This window comes from Lissotriton helveticus, chromosome 6, assembly GCF_964261635.1.
Source record: "Lissotriton helveticus chromosome 6, aLisHel1.1, whole genome shotgun sequence".
Lineage (NCBI taxonomy): Eukaryota > Metazoa > Chordata > Amphibia > Caudata > Salamandridae > Lissotriton > Lissotriton helveticus.
In genome coordinates, this window is record NC_136067.1 from 665,856,865 (window position 1) to 665,875,361 (window position 18,497).

An 18,497-nucleotide genomic window follows, 5' to 3' on the forward strand; every position below is an offset into this window, starting at 1 on the left:
CTTACATGTGCTCACCCTTTCACATAGGGTGCTACATTAAGGAGACTACACGGGTTGTGATGTGTGTGAAATCAAAAACCGAGCCCCACTTAGAGTGTCTAAAGCATGGAAATGGGTCCACAGAGAACTTTAATGTGAGGACGACCTACAGTTGTCCAGAACAGTCATACAATGCAACATTTTACTAGAATTTACTCAGGGCTAATTGAACAACATGTACTCACATAACACAATAGTATCAACTCATGGCAAATACATAATATCCAATTGGAGAACAATGATTCATTTATTGAAATGGAAAACCTAATATCTAAAACACTAACTAACCATCATTAACACTAGTCTATACAACCTTAATTAACACTTAACCTATCATAACCAAATGACATGTATTAGTGAAACCCACGTTCACCCATGGGACTCTTGGTGCTGAATAAAAGATGTTTATTGTTACCCAACTTAATGGTACTCATTTTTAACTCAGGAGGATGAAAGACTGAGTGAACCTGCAAGGATTTGAACCTGTTACCATGAGGTCAAACACAGGTCCCTACAGTGGGTGCATTAGTCCACTAAGCCACCGGGCCCAGCACGACAAGTTAAGCATCAACCACCTTACCCCCCCCCTTAATACACATAGTTCAGTACAATACAAACATTACCGACATCCTAAACATATACCACCTACACATTGAAGCCTAAACAAATATACATTATTTCATGGTTCTTTAAACAGTTTACTTTAAAAAAAACTACCTCCACCCATTTAAAGGCCTACTATAATAAAAACATACTAAAAATATAATACATCAAAACATCTACCTTAACTATAACTAACCTAAACTATTCCTAAACCTACACTAAAGACTAACTATAACATACTAAAATTAAATCTTTACAAAACAAGGAAGGGAATGTCCAGAGGGAGACTCCAGGGAACGAGTTGTGCATGCAATTCTGTGAGTGCCTCCTGGCACTTCAATAAAATATCACCCTGCTGCTTCTGCTCCTTTTCTAGTCGGGCAATCCTCTGGTCCAGCTGATGCAACCTCCTTACAAGCAAAACTTGAACATTTTCCTGTGCTGCATCTCCCATTTTTTGTGTCCAGTGGCTTTTAGCTGTTGTCCACCTGAAGGTCCAGAGGTGGGGTGTAATGTGCTTGGTTGATGAGTGGCAAGTTGAGATGTGGTAGCGGCAGGGTTATTTTGTGCATGTGCCAATGTCTGCCCTACCGAAATGCCAGCAGACTTGGCCTTAAGATATGTGCGGCATATTCTCCTGAAACAATGGACTATCTTTAAGGTGCACCATACCGTTCGCATCTCAACGCAAAGGTTTTTGCCATGTCTGGTGTCTTGTGAGCTAGGTAGAAAGTTGTACCTCATGTTAGGGCAAGTATATTATGTACATCATGTATCACAAAATATAACTGACATTGTTATGAAATCATAAGTACCTGTCCATACCTACACCTATTCTTGATATATAGAAATGAATAATATACCTTCATTACAATGACTTTTCAAATTAAAATATATCAGACTAACCCAAGTAATGTCAGGGTAGGTGTACACAACTTCTATTTAGGCACATTGTAGAACCATGCAGTTCACTCATACCAGTGATCCCCACTCATTCGGTTGTGTCAGTGGTAAATAATACCCGTGGGCTGGATATGTACACTTTTGCTGTTGGTCTTGCATCATGCAAGGGGGGACAAGGTCAAGGCAAAACCTAAGTGAGATGTGTAACAGTTAGCAACAGCAGCTTGTGTGGCTCTGCATGTCTTAAGCAATCTGGAGTTACGTCAGGCAGCGTGCATTGCTGACTTGCCTTACTCTGCGGAAGGGAGCCATTCAATAGATGGAGGGTCGGTGTCTCACTGCATCAATACCCTTATTTTTATGGCTTTAAATATGTAGCATCAGTGCTAGACCTGGAAATGAGCCATAATACATCAAGTCCACAGGTGATCTTAAACCTGGAGAAAGAATCTAATTTCACACTTCTGTTACCTTATTCTCCCTGCAATGGTGTAGCTGGAGGGGGGCACTACATTGGGGGCGGCAGCACAGTGCACACGTTAGGTGCCATTATGTAAATGGGCTGTGAAAGCGCACCTGTTTACAAAGTCTGCAGTGCATGCCATGCACCGACTCACGCACCACCTAGCATAGTGGTGGTGGTCCGGTGCGTGGCGTACCGTGTAAGTAGGTCCCAGGGCCATCAATCTTGTTGCACGCGAAAGCGCTACCAATGACGGCCCTGGACATCATTTTTAGCCATCCCCCGCGCTGTCCTCCTGTGACGCACGCCTCCACCATGCGATTGATTCAGTGGAGAGACAGTCTCGGCAGGGGAGTGCTGGTTCGCTGGCTGCCCGTTTTGAATCTCGAAAGTCATAAAGTTAGACTTTCGGCTCTGTTTCTTTCTAGAATCGGGCCCAGGGTCTTCAATATTTGATGCATAGACATTCACTAGGACTACATTGTTATCCACCAACGGCCCCTCCTGAATCACATATCAGCCTGGGATGTATGACGTTATAACGCATACTTTTACAACGCCTACCTTTACCACGCAATTTTTACAACGCAGGATCCATTACAACGAAGTACCATTACAACGCATGTATTTACAACGATTATACTTTTACAACGCATACCATTACAACGTAAGTATTGGTAAGTATATAATTTTTTTTTAAATGTAAATTAATTAAAATTATTATAATTTAATTTAAATTAATTTAAGTATATATTTTTTTTAAATGTAAATTTATTAAAATTATTATAATTTAATTTAAATTAATTTAATTTAATTAATTTAATTGAATGTAATTTAATTTAATTAATTTAATTTAATGGAATTTAATTTTAAATTTTCTTAATTTTTATCCTGTACCCCTGTACCCCAAAAACCCAAAACTGACCCTAAACCCTAAAAATACCCCTTTACCCAAAAACCCAAAACTGACCCTGAACCCTAAAAATACCCCTTTACCCCAAAACCCAAAACTGACCCTGAACCCTAAAAATACCCCTTTACCCCAAAATCCAAAACTGACCCTGAACCCTAAAAATACCCCTTTACCCAAAAACCCAAAACTGACCCTGAACCCTAAAAATACCCCTTTACCCAAAAACCCAAAACTGACCCTGAACCCTAAAAACACTCCTTTACCCAAAAACCCAAAACTGACCCTGAACCCTAAAAATACCCTTTTACCCAAAAACCCAAAACTGACCCTGAACCCTAAAAATACCCCTTTACCCCAAAACCCAAACTGACCCTGAACCCTAAAAATACCCTTTTACCCAAAAACCCCAAACTGACCCTAAACCCTAAAAATACCCTTTTACCCAAAAACCCCAAACTGACCCTGAACCCTGAAAATACCCCTTTACCCAAAAACCCAAAACTGACCCTGAACCCTAAAAATACCCTTTTACCCAAAAACCCCAAACTGACCCTGAACCTTAAAAATACCCCTTTACCCAAAAACCCCAAACTGACCCTGAACCCTAAAAATACCCTTTTACCCAAAAACCCAAAACTGACCCTGAACCCTAAAAATACCCCTTTACCCCAAAACCCAAGACTGACCCTGAACCCTAAAAATACCCTTTTACCCAAAAACCCAAAACTGACCCTAAACCCTAAAAATACCCTTTTACCCAAAAACCCAAACCTTGCCCTGAACCCTAAAAATACCCCTTTACCCAAAAACCCAAACCTATAATATTTTTAATAAAATTATATACTTACCAATACTTACGTTGTAATGGTATGCGTTGTAAAGGTATCTGCGTTGTAAATACATGCGTTGTAATGGAACTTCGTTGTAATGGATCCTGCGTTGTAAAAATTGCGTGGTAAAGGTAGGTCATTGTAAAAGTTGCGTTGTAACAGTTGTATACCATCAGCCTGCTTTGTCAAGGAAGCTATTGGTAAGGTGGAAGGATACGCCCTTGTGGATGAGCGTACACACGCCCTGTGAGTATGTATTGTAACAGGAGAAGTACGTATGAGGACCCCACGATTTCGTAAATAGGGGGGTGGGGGTGGGGGGGTGTCTGGTGGAAGTAAGTGAATTTCCTGCAGGAAAGGTATTTTTGCCCCGTGTCTACTAAGATAAATTAGGAGCTGCTTACTTTTGCCGGGGTTGTTTAAACCTCTCATGTTTCATGTCAGGAATGTTATATCAGCACGGGCAGCTCGGCCCAGCGGTGTTATATAAGTAGTAGTAGTAACGTGTCCTGTAAAGTGTTCCACAAATCAAATTCATGGCCTTCACACGAAGTACATCAGAAGAAAAAAACAATGCTTCAGAAAATCCCCACTTTAGCAGAAATCCCTTCCTACACCCACACTGAGCAATAAGTTGCCTGGTGAATCCCACACACCCAACAAAGAAACTGGATCAATAAATATCAAAAAGTGATTAACACCTTAGGGGTGAGCAATGCTATGCATAACGCAGCCCAGTATGATAACCTTCATGAATAATTTGGAAAAATAGCTCTAGGCATGTATATGCATCCACCGGCCAGACATTTAGACGAGCTTAAGCTTGGGTATCCAGCTGATAGTGCACAGGCAGGCGACCTCAAAGGTAGCAGCACAGCATCCGCAGTTCAGCCCAATGTAACAGGGTCCACCTGATGCATCCCATGCATGTCAGTCCCTGTCTGGGTTGGGAAACTGTTCGGTGATGGGCAGCACTGGGTATACTCTGTTGCGTGTTGCACAGGGCAGTTTCCATATTTTTACTTTGCATAACATTCTAATTTTGTGGTATTTTCATTATCCGTAGAAGAATGAGATGCGTTAGTAGAGCAGGAGGCTCTGTAGTTTGAGAAGGAGCAGTGTTTTGAAGGTGGGAATGGCATTTTACAGGTAAGATGTTGTTTAAGATTATAAAGTGTACTTTAAAGGTAGGAGAGCAGAATGGGTCTGAAGAGGCAGTTTTTAAATCTGTAATGTAAGTAAAGTAAAGTCCACATTTGTAAAGCGCACAATCACCCGTAAGGGTCTCTAGGCGCTGGGGGCCGTCGGGAAGATTAAGCGAGCTATTGCCCAGAGTCACATGGTGCTGGGCTAATCTGCCGCCGGAGCCGGGGATCGAACCGTGATCCCCAGATTGCGGCGCCACACCTCTCCCTGTGAGGGTAGAAGGTTGGCTAGTTTAAATATGGTATGGGTTAATAAAAGGAAGAGGTAGGAGGAGTATGGAGTACTTTGGGTGTTGAAGGGGTAATTATGTTTGTATGCATTTACTGATCTAGCAAGTTCTAAATTCAGTACACTTGTGAGCAGATTTACCAAGATTCACACTATGCAACTATCTGCAATAGTGACCCTTGCACAACCAAAATTAGCATTGCATTGTATTTACTGCACATTGTGCCACAATGATGGCATCAGCCACACACATGCAAATAACTCTGTTATTTGTGACAATAAATATGATTTTTCATTTATGCAAAGACAGAGAAACAATACTTTGTATGAATTTTGTGTTTTGAGTAAACCCTCAAATGCAATTCTTTCATGCAGACAGCCTCCTAAGGGTAAATTGGTCACTGTGTGTAATTTTAGCAAATATCACACCTCATATGCTTTGAAATATTTTGGAATTTCCCATGTCTGTTGTTTGTACTGGGCTATGCTGGTTTGTATGGCTTTAGTTTAGTTGATATGGCTTTGCTTGGAATTCTAAGCCTGTTTGTGTGGTTCCTACCCCATTACAACCACTTTGCAAGAATTTTAAGGGGGTTTGTGCTACGCGACTAGAATTAGATTACTCAACATTATGTTGTTACATATATATTATAATTTATGGAATAATAAGATGTAATTTGAGAGAGGATGAATTTCAATATCAGTAAATAAGACAAGTTCTAGAAATCCTTGGTATAGTGAAAGGGAAGGGGCATGGGGTATTGAGGCTGACATTGCGAAGATTTGCTCAGGTAAAATGGGTCATGCTGAATGTGCAGGGTAAGTTGATACTGGGAGACTGAGGGTAGGAGTAGTAGGTAGGAGATGGGGACAGTTTGAAAGTTGGAAGTATTTAGAGGTCAGGAGGGATGTGGCAAAACATAGGGTAGCTTCGGTGCTGGGGAGGAAGTTGGAAGGTAATAGTTTACAACTGGAGGTAGTTTCAGCATTGGAGGGGTAGTTTGAAGGTGGAGTTTGCATGAAGGTGGGGTTAGTTTGTTTGAAGGGGTGACTTTGTTCTAGAAGATAGTAAGGGGAGATACTCTGACTGTAGGCAGAGTTATTTGACAATAGGAAGTAGTTTGAGTGGAGGGGTAGTCTAAAAGTATGGAGTAGTGAGAAGATGGGGTCGTTTTTGTGCTGGAGGGATCATTTCAGCATGGATGCACATTGTTACAATGCATGCTTTTACCATGCATGCTGTTACAACGCAAGTTTTACAACGCAAGCCTTTACAACGCATTGCTTTGGGGGGTGCTGGATAGTGAATAGTTTAATTTACTATTCCAACCGCAGTCCCCGTGGATAGTAGGGAAGGTGTTGGATAGTAAATTAAAACTATTCCCTATCCTAGAGCGTCCCCCAGTGCAATGCGTTGTAATGGTTTTCGTTGTAAAACCTGCGTTGTAAAGGCACTGCGTGGTAAAAGTTGCGTGGTAAAGGATGTTTCCCTTTGAGCATAGAATTGCTAGACTGAAGGTAGAAGGGGACAGTGTGTGGGAAGATTGGGATATCTGATGGTTGGAATAGTTTAAGGGGCAGTATCGGGTAACAGTGCATTAGCCCTGGCTGTGTATAAGAGCCATTTAAAATTAGTTTTAGCCACACTGCAAAGCATCTGCACTGCTGTACAGCATGGTTACAAAGCATTGCCAAAGCAATAGCTCTCATAAGCAAGACCATTTGGGTTTGCCAGTGCTTGTTTATTATTACAGCGTCAGCTTAGCAAAGTAAACCTTGGCATTACTCACGTGCTAGCGAGAGATGTTAGTGAGGCCAGGCACATACTGTGATATCAGGACTCACATTCAATTACTTTGCTTTCTAAACTTTCAGGAATATTGAAACAAGGCACCTTGGGTGCAATTCATTTTAATATTACAAACTAAACTGTTATTAGTATACATTGCCACGGTTCCTTCTGCAGATTCCGTTAGTTGTCCCCTCCTAGTATACCCTTTTTCCCCCACAAAATATGAAGATATTTCAGTAGATTTTTACATATTTTTTAGGGGCACGGTGCTGTTTCTAGTGACAGGTGCAGGGTCAAGGCTGTCTCTACGATGGGCCACGGGTCAGATTCCCCTTCTGGCCTGGGTAGGTAAAAACGGCATTTTTCACATTCTACTGCATTCTCTGGTCTGTCACTCCAGCTTATTGAAATGCTTTCGGAGCACTGACAGTCTTTAAAAACTCACACTACTATACTGTGGTGACCAGATGCGACACTGAGTTGGTGTTGAATACTCTCTGTTTGGCGGGAGGGAGGAGTAAAATGGTTACACTGCTTTCTCCTGGGATGGGTGGGTCAGGGTATGTAGATCTTCTGTGGTTGGGGCAGTGGATGTCTCCACTGCTCTCTCCTGGGAGGGGCATGTGGGGTGGCTTCTACTGAGCTGTCATAGGGGGCTTGGTGGAGTGAGAAGGCTTCCACTGCAGGGCTGGTACTGCCCCAACTGCAGAACTCAAGTTAGTCTAGTGATCAGGTGCATTGGACTCACCTGTAGTATCCTGAAGGTGCTGCCAGGGGAATCGTGGTCAAACCCAGTGTGGTGGACCAGTCTGCAGACATTGCTAAGGTTCATGGACGGGGTAGATAGGGGTCAGGGGACAAGGGTCCTGCACAAGCTGTGATGTTATGAGTGAGATGTCACAAACAGGGTAGGTAGAACTGATGTAAGTTTTGGGTTTCCTTCTGCTTTTCCTTCAGCGGCATAGCTAGGTGGGGGCGGTCTGCCCCAGGCAGCACTGTTTTCGGGACGAGGGCTGTCTAGCCCTGGGCCGTGTCATGTATGTGCAGGTAACTTGCATGATCGAGGTAACTATTAGCGACGATGCTACGTGTCTCTCGGACCTCTTTCAGGTGCTCGCCGTCCTTTTTCCCCAGCAGCCCCCGAGGGAGGTGGCAATCTGAAGGATAGCCCCAGGCGCCATAAGCTCTAGCTACGCCTGTGTCTCCCTGTGCTGCATTCTGCAGCGAACAAAGAAAGAACAAAAAGACTCCTAAGAGTGTGTTTATGCAGGTAGCTGTCCTCACATGCCCAGAACTATTTTGCGTACAAAGCAGCCACCCTCGCACCCTGATACAAAGGGTGCCTGCATTAGTGCTAGGCAGGCAAAAGTATGCCACGAGTAGGGAAGGACAGGAATGTGCTGTTCCATAGAATCACTATGCATTCCTGACCTTTTCCTTTCAAGCAGTGCAGCAAAGTGGACGGCTGCATTGTGCTGCATGAATGCTTGACATAAATGCCACATGGCTTAGGTATTGCCCATGAGGCTGGCATTGATATGCTAATATATGGTAAATCTAGTGCATATGTCCTGCTGGCCAAACCTAGGCCAATGATTGTGTATCCATGCAGTGAGGTCTAATGGGGCTGCATAGGTTTTACAACAATACCACTTTGTGCTCAACCAATACATACATGATTGAGATATGCAGGCTACCATCCATGATACAACAGTTAGGCCACAGCACATGTTCCCTGCCATGTGGACATTTATGGCCATATGTATCAACATTCCTTTTTGCGATTCTTAAATAGCGATTTTAAGGAATCGCTATTTAGAAATCGCAAAATGGTATGTATGTAGGAAATCGCTTCTTTTTAGCGATTCCTTAACATTCCTAAAATGCGATTAGCAAATTGCTAATCGCAAATTTCCCCTTCATTTCTATGGGCCAGGAGACCCATGGGAATGAATGGGAAATTTGCGATTAGCAATTTGCTAATCGCAAATTGTGAATATTTTCAAGGGTGCAGGGGTGTCTCAAAACACCCTGCTGTACCCCTGAAAATGACATGTGTGGGCATATGGCGCACATACATGCCCTAAGGGCATGTATGAACGTCATATGGCAAGTTTGGATTTAAAAAAAATTGCTTATTTAAAAGGATTTGCAACTTACCACCAACTAGAAGTTGGTGGTAATTTGCGAATCCTTATGGGCATTTTTTAATTGATTTTTCTTTTATACATTGCATTTAAGGAATCGCAAAATTTGCGATTCCTTAAGTGCAATCGCAAAATAAGGAATGACAAATTTTGCGATTCCTTATTTTGCTGCCAAAATGTTTCATACATATCATTTAGCAAATTAGCATTCGCAAAGGCCGAAATTCTGCGAATTTCGGCCTTTGCGAATGCGAATTTGCTTGATACACATGGCCCTTAGCCTTACAATGTGCAATAAACAGGCTGAGATCTATTGTTTTGAAGCAAACCTTGGATTTAAATATTAGTTTTCCTACATCCATGCAGCCTCAAAGGCAACAGTATAATCAGGCCACTGTCACTTCATTCTACATAATTTTGAAATGGAGACTTCTGATGGAGAGTTAGTCACCCCTGAAACAGGATTACGACAACTATACCTCAGATAAGTGTCAATACTGAGGGAATGTTTAAATGTTATACAAATGACTCACGCCCCTGTGGCAACAGGTTAAGATGTCAATTATAACTTTTCATTGTTTGTTTTCAGGATACTCCTATTGTTGGGATGTAACTGGCACATTTCCAGCATCTAACTGTTGTACAGCGATTGCAATGGGACGGCGAACCTGTTGACTCTGTCATGAATGTCTATGCAAAGTGTTGTTAGGTATGAAACACAGGTACTGTTGCAGGTATAAAATTAACATATTTCAAGTGGGGTACTGCAGACATTCTTACCAAAAACCAACATTAAATATACACTCACATTGACAGGCATCCTTTTTTATTTAGCAATCCGTTGAAACATGTGATATGTTTGCTCAGTAAATATGCTTAATATGTTTGCAGGTGATGAATACATCCCGGTACACATTACACAGTTACAACTATCATGGATCATATACACATGTCACAGAGCCAAAACCACGTAGCCATGACACTTACTTTCTGCATCAGCATCCCAGAACCTGTCAATTTCACCTTGTGTAAAAGGGCAGTCTCCAACTGCAACATAAAACTGGAAAAATTGCATTAAAAATAGATCAGCTACACAGAGTTCTAAATCTAAACTAAGCACTATGACATACCAGTGAAACTGCACATTTAGACACTCTTTTACACATATGTATACATTTTCAGACCATGGGAAGCAGCTAGTCACCTCATAGGGCTGATCTGCCTAGAGGTGAAAGGTCAGAAATGTCTTACACCATATGGCAAAATCAGGCCCCATACATGTGGTGTTGTAAGAACTGCTGGGGAGCTTCATCACAGGCCCCCTTGCACCATGATGTAGGGGTGCACATATTGACACTAGGTAGGTATAATTGTGCCAGTGCTAAGAAAGGACAGGAATGCACTGTAAATGGTAAATACAATGCAATCCTACCGTTTCGTATTCATGTCGCGCAGCACAGCAAGGTGACATGCTTGTGTGGATGACACAACCAATACTGCAGGCTCACTAGTAGCATTTAGAATATAGGCCCTGGGCATATGGCATACCAGTTTACAAGGGACTTACAGGTAAACTAAATATGCCAATAAGGTATAGACCAATGTCACTATGTTTCAGGTAAGAAGCACATGCACTTTAGCACTTGTTAGCACTGGTAAAATGCTCAGAGTCCTAAGGCCAACAAAAAGATACAGAAAAAAGTGGAGGTGAGCAGGCAAATGTTAGGTAAAGACCTAAGGATGGCAGGTCCAACAGATTGGCAAAGGGTTTTAAAGGCCAAGTCGAATTGGCAGCAAAACCGCACCCACAGGTTCTGCCGTGACAGGCCTAAGACATGTTTAACGGGCTAAATGTGTGGGTGGCACAATCAGTGCTGCACGCCCACTAGTAGCATTTAATTTATAGGCCCTGGGTATATGCTGTACCACTTTACAAGGGATTTACAAGTAACAGGTGTATACCAATTCTACCATGTTTAGAGGAGCGAGCGCCTGCACTTTAGCACTGGTTAACAGTGGTAAAGTGCCCACAGTCCTACAGCCAACAAAAAGAATCCAGCCAAAAGAGGAGGAGGAAGGCAACATGTTTGGGGTGACACTTCAGAGAGGGCCATTTTCCAAAATGCCCCCATTCCAGCCTAAAGTTAGAGTAGATTAATCAATACCTTGATGGACTTCCTTGTTTAGGGTGAAAGAACATGGACAAAGGCCCACTACTGCAAGGGTACTTGCCAGTTCTACACCTCTCTGAACCCCATTGGAGGATCCTTCTGTCTATACTCTTGGGAGCCACTGAGCTGGCACATGGGGAACCCTTCTCCTCACCTGTGGACTACATCTGTGCAGCACCTAATCTTAACTTGCTCACAGATGCATTCCAGTAGGCAGATAGTAACACCATGGCAAATAAAGTGATGTGGTTCATTTTACCCACTGAACCAGACTTCTGTTCCCAACCCAAGACAAGTTATGTCCATAAAGACAACAACCAGCAGATGCCACTGACAGCTGTCATTATCAAGAGCCAAGGACCGGGCCATCCAGCGGCCTCTGTCCTCTGTGGTTTCCCAGAGGGCGGAGGGCCAGTAGCCCCAGGTGACTTGCACCCTGCTCCCTCTCTACTTTCTACCAGTTCTGGGGTAGTACCCTGAGACTGGACTGTCAACCCAGGGTCTGTACCCTAGGTTGAACATGTGCCAGGCTTGATGACTTCCAGAGGATAACAACTACTCTCACAAAAGGAAACACATTCTGCATGTGTTGTAGAAGAGTCTGCCTGGTGCAGGTCTCCAGTCCTCTGTCCCTCTGACAGTGCATGGTGTCCCCCAAGGACAGAAGAGGCCTCCTCAGGGTTCCTCTTGGGGTACTCTAATCTCAGAGCTGGCAACCCCTGATTCACTAGTCTTCCCACTGTGGTCTGTTTCCACCTCCTTCTGCTCCATATGGGCTTCTGCACCCGTCCGCTAAGGAATGCTACCCCAGAAAACCGAATTGGTAGGGTACATGTGGCGGACACCCCCATAACTCTCTTCACACTGTGGAGCTCCCATCAGTACAGACCAGGTTACACTTTGTGTGCTCCCACTGGGAACAGTCCAAGCTCTGGGACTGGTAATAGGGCACACTAGGCCTCTGCCCACACCCAACTTTCTTCCTACTCTTAGAAGGGACATATGCCCCTTTTCCTGTCCTACCATACTGAGACCTGTCTGGGTCATTGTGTACCTACCTCTCACTCTGTTGAGGAGAACCTGAACCATCCTCCTTGGGATCACTCCCAAATGCCTTCTCTGAAACTCTGGTACTCACCCAGAGATCTGCCTCATTTGCCAGCTCCCTGGGATCAGTGAGCCTGCAATCAGCCAGGTGTTGGCATAGCTCTGAAACAACAGTGACTGACAATGTGCTCTCTGGCAAACAAATTGTACAGTCCCTCAAAAATGTTTACCATGATAACCTTCACCCAACCATCCAGTGCCTTCTATGTGTACCCCACAAAGCCCTTCCAGGACTGGTGAGACAGTATTTAACTACCCCTGAATTTCAACCTGTACTCTTCTGGGGTGAATTCATACTTCCTGACAAGGGCATCTTTCATGATGGGATACCTCGACCTACCCCATTTCTATACGGCCAGAAGGGCGTCCCTCCCATTACCCAGCATATGACTCCAAAGGCCAGCTCCACAATCCTCCTCAAGGATCCTGTGTCCTTTTGGAGTTACTTCATATGTCTGAAACCACTTGTTTATGGCATACCCCTCCTTGAAGTCAGGTACCAAATCTCCTGGTATGTGGGCTCTTCCTTCTGCACTGGACACAGTAGTTGTGCTGCCACTATTTGTGATGCACTCTAATAGCTGTTTAGCCTTCATGTCCATCTCCTTGAGAGTTCATGAGCCAGGAAGACCTTGTTCTCCTCCAAGGCCATCTCAGCCTCAGATGTCTTCTTCTCTACAGCTAGCTGGGCCAGCTGCAGCCTCAGGTCTCTCTCAGCCTTTCTGTCCTTTAACTCTTCAGGAGACAGGGTCTGGGAGGAGACACTGCTAGATGCATTGGATCCAGCAGGGGACTCCCTATGTGTGGGATCCCCTCTCTCCTCTGTAGGCTTTGCCCAGTCATGTTTCAGCTCCTCTCCGTCCTCAGGGCCAATTCCCCAGTGGGACCCTGATTTTGAGGTCAGGTACAACTGGGATTCAGCATTCTTGAGTGTGCTGAAGTAGCCTGTTTCAGACTCTTCCTGTGGTGCAGATTGCATTCTGCGGATCTCCTCCCAGGCTTTAAGGGTTAGATGGTACTCATACTTTAGTTCACCCTTAGGGATTTTCAGTCATATCTCTCTGCACAACTTCCTCAGCTCAGCCTTGCTGTAGCTCTGAATGGTCTTGATGTCCAACTTCATATGTGATAGGCCCCTTGTAGATACACTGCGCCATGCCCCATTCTGGGTATCTTGATTCCTCTTCTGGAGGCAGAGAAGTCCTCCTCTCAGCACAAGACTTTCCTCCTCTGTTGATGCTTGCATCCTCCTGACCTCCTCATAGGCATGGAGGGCTATCTCTAGGTCTATTTGGTAAGCTTTCCTGCCCACATTCAGCCCCCTCTCCTCCCAGAACTGCTTCTGGTCACTCCCAGTCTACCTTGCTAGGCAGTTGAGATCCATGGACATACTTACAAGTTATCACAAGTGCAACGACAATAAGAGTCCCAAAGTTGATGAAGGTGAAGCAGGAGTCAAATTTAGTAAAAATGACCAATGGAGAGAAAACAGAATTTAAAACTTGTAATGGGCTTTAGTATAGAGTATTAGTGAACAATGAGTTACTACATGATATTCCATAAACACAAGTCCTATCCTCACCACTGATCACCAGTGATAATAATTGGGGGCTTATTTACAAGCCCCTTGCACCATTTTTGCGTCATTTTTAACATGGGAAAAGTGACGTACGGGTAGCGCAAAGGGCTTGGAAATCTGCCCCTGGGTGTCTAGTTTTCAGAGGAATGCACCCTCTCCAAGTAGGGACCACCACTCAGGGTAAGCTAGATATCACACTTAAAGATAACCTGTTCTCACCCTCTGGTAGCTTAGCATAGAACAGTCAAGCTTATCTAAAGGCCAATGTGTAAAGTACTTGTGCAACACACAGTAAGACAATAAAAACACCCCAAAAAGACGCCACACTGATTTAGAAAAATAGACAAGAATTTTATGTATAAATCAAGACCAAAATGAAAAAAAATCAATAAGTAGAAGTTGAGCTGTGAATTCTTAAAGAATAAAAAGAGTACTAGGGCTTAGAAGCAATAAGCACTAGTGCGGTTATCTGGTCACATTGGACCATGGCAAAGTCAAAAGTTCAGGTCAACCGCAAAGGAGCGCAGGCCGGCTACAGGTCCCACGCAGGCCCTTGGTGATCACAGTACTTATCCTGGTTGCAACAGTGAGATGCGGGATGCCGTCGAGCAGTGCAGCAAGCGATGCATCGATGTTGACCCTGTAGTAAATTATAGGGTGATTTTCTCCAAGCAGTGACTACAGTTTCTTGATGTCGAGAGCTCCATCCAGGGCTACCACAGCATCCTGAAAAAACAAATCAAACAGTTCCGGCCGACCGCATGGTTGCGGGCCAGCTATGGTGTTGGGAAGACCTGCAAATAGTACCTTGGAAATGCAGGGTGTAGGGGACCTTGCAATGTGATCTGAAGATGTGTCATCAGCATCAGCTTCCTGGGTCAGTGCAGGAGTCGGCAGGCCTTTAAAGTCACATGCGTTGCAGAACAAACTCCGTGAGGTTGAAGTCAGAAGCAGCAGCATAAGGATTGCAGTGAAGTGGAGCGGTGTGGCGTGAGGTGCTCTCAGGTCACGGTGCAGTCAGTGGCTCTGTGATGGCGTCCAGCAGCGTTGGTGACACCAGGGCTGCAGTGCGAAGTAGGGCAGTGCTCACAGTCACGTGGCAGGCAGTGACATTTTTATTGTAGAAGTGATGTCGTCATTAGACCCAAAGTTGTGGTGCGAGACACGGCAATGCAGTGTGATGGGCCCCCAGGTTGCGGTACAAGCAGCGGCGACGGTTGACTATCTGGAGTGTGGGATGTGGCGGTGCATCAAGTAACTTACGAGCGGTGCCCCCAGGCCATGGTTCAGACAGCGGTGTTGATGTCTGCGTGGAGCGTCATCATTGGGGATACCAAGGTAGCAATGTGAAGTGAGGCGGTGCAAAGTGCAGTGCCCTCAGGTCACGGTGCAAGTCGCGGTTCAGTGGTGGCATCGTCGGTGAGACTAGCGTTGCCGTGCAAATTGGGCAATGCTCTCTGCAGTGCTTTCGGGTCATGGAACTGGCAGTGGTTTCCTTCTATTGCATCACAAAACACACAGTTCCCATTGCTGGTAGCAGATGATCTGGAAGTCTTTGCTAGTCTTTAGACTTCTTGAACAGGTGGCAAGCTCTACTTCAATCCTTTGGACAGACTAAGGGAATAAGTTGGCGAAAGTTCAGTCCTTTCACTGCCCAAGATAGAAGTAGCAACTGCAGGCCAACACTGTGAGAAGTTAGCCTGACATATGACCCTTATTTATGGTGGTTGTAAAGTCAACCTTATAGACAATGAATCAATCATTGGCACTTATAGAGCGCGCTACCTACCCGTAGGGTCTCAAGGCGCTGGGGGGGGGGGGTGCCGCTACTGCTCGAACAGCCAGGTCTTCAGCTTCTTCCTGAAGGAGAGGTGGTCTTGGGTCAGGCGCAGGTCGGTCGGGAGGGAGTTCCAGGTCTTGGCGGCCAGGTAGGAGAAGGACCTTCCTCCTGTAGTCGCTCTTCGGATGCGGGGGACGGCGGCGAGGGCGTGGTTGGCTGATCGGAGGTGGCGTTTGGGAGCGTAGAAGTTGACTCGGCTGTTGAGGTAGCTCGGGCCTTGGTCGTGTAGGGCTTTGTGTGCGTGGGTGAGGAGGCGGAAGGTGATTCTTTTGTTGACGGGGAGCCAGTGAAGGTCTCTCAGATGTCCGGAGATGTGGCTGGTTCGTGGGATGTCGAGGATGAGTCTGGCTGAGGCGTTCTGGATCCGCTGGAGTCTCTTCTGGAGCTTGGCGGTGGTCCCGGCGTAGAGGGCGTTGCCGTAGTCCAGTCGGCTGGTGACGAGGGCCTGGGTGACGGTCTTCCTGGTCTCGGTGGGGATCCACCAGAAGATCTTCCGTAGCATGCGTAGGATGTTGAAGCACGCCGAGGAGACGTTGTTGACTTGCCTGGTCATGGAGAGGGAGGAGTCCAGGATGAAGCCCAGGTTGCGTGCATGGTCTGTCGGTTTGGGTGCGGTGCCCAGGGCGGGGGGCCACCAGGAGTCGTCCCAGGCGGAGGGTGAGGAGCCCAGGATGAGGACCTCCGTCTTGTCTGAGTTCAGCTTCAGGCGGCTGGTCGTCATCCACTCGGCTACCTCTTTCATCCCTTCGTGCAGGTTGGCTCTGGCGGCGGCGGGGTCGTTCGTCAGGGAGAGGATCAGCTGGGTATCGTCGGCGTAGGAGATTATGCTGAGGTTGTGTTTGCGTACGATGGCTGCGAGGGGGCTCATGTAGACGTTGAAGAGGGTGGGGCTCAGAGATGATCCTTGGGGGACGCCGCAGAGGACTTCGGAGGCCTCTGACTTGTACGGTGGTAGGCGGACTCTCTGTGTTCTTCCGTCGAGGAAGGAGATGATCCATTCCAGTGCCTTCCCCTGGATTCCGGCGTTGTTGAGACGCTGCACTAGGGTGCGGTGGCAGACCGTGTCGAAAGCCGCGGAGAGGTCTAGGAGGATGAGGGCCGCTGTTTCTCCATTGTCCATCAGGGTTCGGATGTCATCGGTGGCGGCGATGAGGGCGGTCTCGGTGCTGTGATTGGCTCGGAAGCCGGACTGTGAGGGGTCGAGGGATCCGTTCGTCTCGAGGAAGGCGGCCATCTGCTTGTTGACGGTCTTCTCGATGACTTTGGCTGGAAACGGGAGGAGCAAGATGGGGCGGTAATTCTTGAGGTCGGTGGGGTCCGCTGTTGGTTTCTTGAGTAGAGCGCTGAGTTCGGCGTGCTTCCAGCTCTCCGGGAAGATGGTGGTGTCGAAGGATGTGTTGATGATGTCTCGCAGGTGGGGTGCGATGACAGCGTCGGCCTTGTTGAAGACGTGGTGAGGGCAGGGGTCGGTCGGTGATCCGGAGTGGATGGAGTTCATCGTGCGGATGGTGTCTTCGGTGCTGATCGGGGTCCAGGCGTGGAGGGTGGTGGTGGGGGGTGGTTGTTCGGTCCTGGTGTGCGTTGGTTGGTTGTTGAAGCTGTTGTGTATGTCCGCGATCTTGTTGTGGAAGTATGAAGCGAGGGAGTTGCAGAGGTCTTGCGATGGGGTGATGTCGTTGTTTCCTGCGCTGGGGTTGAAAAGCTCTTTCACGATGTTGAAGAGTTCCTTGCAGTTGTGTGCGTTGTTGTCCAACCGGTCCTTGAATGCTGTTTTCTTGGCGGCGCGGATCAGCTGGTGGTGTTTCCGGGTGGCAAGTTTGAAGGAGGTCCTGTTGTCTGGTGTCGGTTCCCTTCTCCAGACTTTCTCGAGGGCTCGGCAGTTCTTCTTGGAGCTCTTGAGTTCGTCGGTGAACCATGGGGCCTTCTTGCTGCCGGGTCTGCTAGGCGGGGTCCTCAGTGGGGCGCGTTCGTCCGCGCAGTTGCTGATCCACTTCGTGAGGTTGTCGGCGGCCTGGCTGGGGTTCGCTGAGCTGGCAGGAGGGTGCTGGCTCAGGGAGGTGGCGAGCTGGTCTGCCGTGATCTTGTTCCAGCTTCTGCGGGCGGCCTGTTGCTGGTGTTGGTGGGTCGTTGTTCTCTTGAAGGTGAAGTGGACGCAGCTGTGGTCCGTCCATTGAAGCTCTGTGGCGTGGCTGAAGTCGATGTCTGTGCTGGAAGAGAAGACTGCGTCGAGTGTGTGTCCGGCGAGGTGGGTGGGGGTGGACACCAGTTGCTTGAGTCCCAGGTTGGCGAGGTTGTCGAGCAGGGTGCTGGTGTTGCGGTCGTTGTTGTTCTCCAGATGGAAGTTGAGGTCTCCCAGGAGGATGTAGTCAGCGGAGGGGAGGGCATGCGGGCTGACGAAGTCGGCGATGTCCTCGCTGAATTGCGTGCGTGGTCCAGGGGGTCGGTAGATCAGGGTGCCTCTGAGGGTGGTGTTCGGGTTGGTGTGGATCTGGAAATGCAGGTGTTCGGCGCTGGTCAGAGTGTTGTCGATGCTGGTCGTAAGACGGATGGTGCTCCTGTGGATGATGGCGATGCCTCCTCCCATCTGGTTGGCGTTTCGGTCCCTCCGGACGATCTTGTAGCCCTCTGGGATGGCGATGGCGATGTCAGGAGCTGACGAGGCGTTCATCCAGGTCT